Below are 2,077 nucleotides of genomic sequence, written 5' to 3' on the forward strand. Positions count from 1 at the left end.
TCATTGCATCTGTTTTGTGAGGTGGAGGAGGACTTTGTGGATTGGTGTTGGACATATGAGTTAATGTTGGACTTGTGGGCTTGGGCAGCACTGTGTTGGGATGTTTTCTTGATTTGCACTTAACCTTTATATAAAACTCTCTTATACATGTGTTTCTGTGTATTTGTTTCTCTAAAGTACCCAGACTAACACAATCTCTAATGAACATCAATGCAAAAAATCAATAACAAAATATTGGCCAATAGAATGCAAAGGTATATATAACAAATAATTCATCATGACCAAATGGGATTCATTGCAGGGATGGTTCAACATTCAAAAGTCCAGCAACATTATTCACCCCATTGACAAGAAGAAGAATAAAAATTACATGATAATATTAATAGGTGCAGAAAAAGCATTCAAGAGCATCCAACACCAATTCCTGTTTAAGACACTCAAGAAGACAGGAATGGAAGGAAAATTCTTCAATATAATACAGGCTATATAGACATGAATGCAACATACCGGCATGAAGCAATGAACCAATAGAGAGATCTGCAGGGCCATCCCCAATCTCAATTATGTGGACACACCCCCTACCCCCAGAAGAATTTACTTCAGAGGACAGCACTGAAGCTACAGCTCAGGGAGAGGAGCACGTCTGATCAGAACACACAGGAACAAACAAAGAGGAAAGGAGAGAGAGTAGAACACATATTGGCCATCCAGCCCCAAGGACGATATTCCTGCTCTGAGCAGCCAATGCATAGAGAGAACCATAGGGCCGGCCCCACCACGAGACTTGACGTCCCTCACTAACCCATAGCACTGTGAGGGCCAACACTGAAGGCACAGTGTGGGAACTGTGCCCGACCTGACACCACCACACTGGGCTGAAAACGCTAAGGGCGTGCAACATACCAGCAATGGGAGCAAATCAATGAAGTCCCCAGGGAACACCAAAAATAAACTTTGGGGCCAAAGCGTGGCACCCCAACAGACTTGACTAAAAAACTCTCCTAAAGGTCAACAAACAGACCTGGAACTTTTTATAGGATTTTCCTATTTATTTATTTGTCCTTGGTCTTTGTTGTTGTTTGTTTGTTTGCATTTTCTTTTGTTGTTTTGCTCTGCCTTGTTTTTGTGCTTATTATTGTCTCTGTATGTCTGTCAAGATAAGATAGGTGGGATAAACAATCCAGGGGAGAAAACAATGGGACCGAAGTTTCGAAGTTTCGGTGGGGAGGGGATACTGGAGAGAGGGAGGTGGGGGAAAGAAAGTGAGTGTTAACAAACCCAGAGACAAGGGAACAACAAGTGATCTAAATTTGATGGTGAGGAGGCTGTAGGATGCCTGGTAGGGCTTGATCATGGGCAGTATAACTGAGAGGAATTACTGAAACCCGAATGAAGACCAAACATGATAGTGGGACAAGAGGAAAGTAAAAGAAAATAGAGTAAAATATTAGGAAGGAAAGGGCATTTATAGAGGTCTAAATACAGGCATGTACATGTGTAAATATATTCATATATAATGATAGGGAAATATATCTATGCGCATCTATTTATATGTTAAGTATTAAGGTAGCAGATTGACATTGGGCCTCTATCCAAGTACTCCCTCTACGCAAGAACACTTTGTTCTAATAACTCGGCATTCCATGATGCTCAGTTTCCTCACATGATCGCTGATGACAAAATGGATGCATAAGCAAATGTGGTGAAGAAAGCTGATGGTGCCCAGCTATCAAAAGATATAGCATCTGGGGTCTTAAAGGGTTGAAGATAAACAAGCAGCCATCTAGCACAGAAGCAACAAAGTCCACATGGAAGGAAAACACCAGCCTGTGTGATCATGAGGTGTCAATGGGATCAGGTATCAGGCATAAAAGACTCAGAACAAAAGATCATCTCAATGGGAATGAGGAGGAATGCAGGGTGGAGACTCCAAGCCCATCTGTAGATAATTGGATATACCCTTACAGAAAGGCCACAAGGAAAAGACGAGCCAGTAAGAGTGCAGTACAGCACCAATGAAACACTATTTTCCTCTACTTCTTTAATACTTCCTCCTCCTCCCCCCATCATGACCCCA

This window comes from Echinops telfairi, unplaced genomic scaffold, assembly GCF_000313985.2.
Source record: "Echinops telfairi isolate 266 unplaced genomic scaffold, ASM31398v2 ScPeMD7_42;HRSCAF=159, whole genome shotgun sequence".
NCBI classification, from domain to species: Eukaryota; Metazoa; Chordata; class Mammalia; order Afrosoricida; family Tenrecidae; genus Echinops; species Echinops telfairi.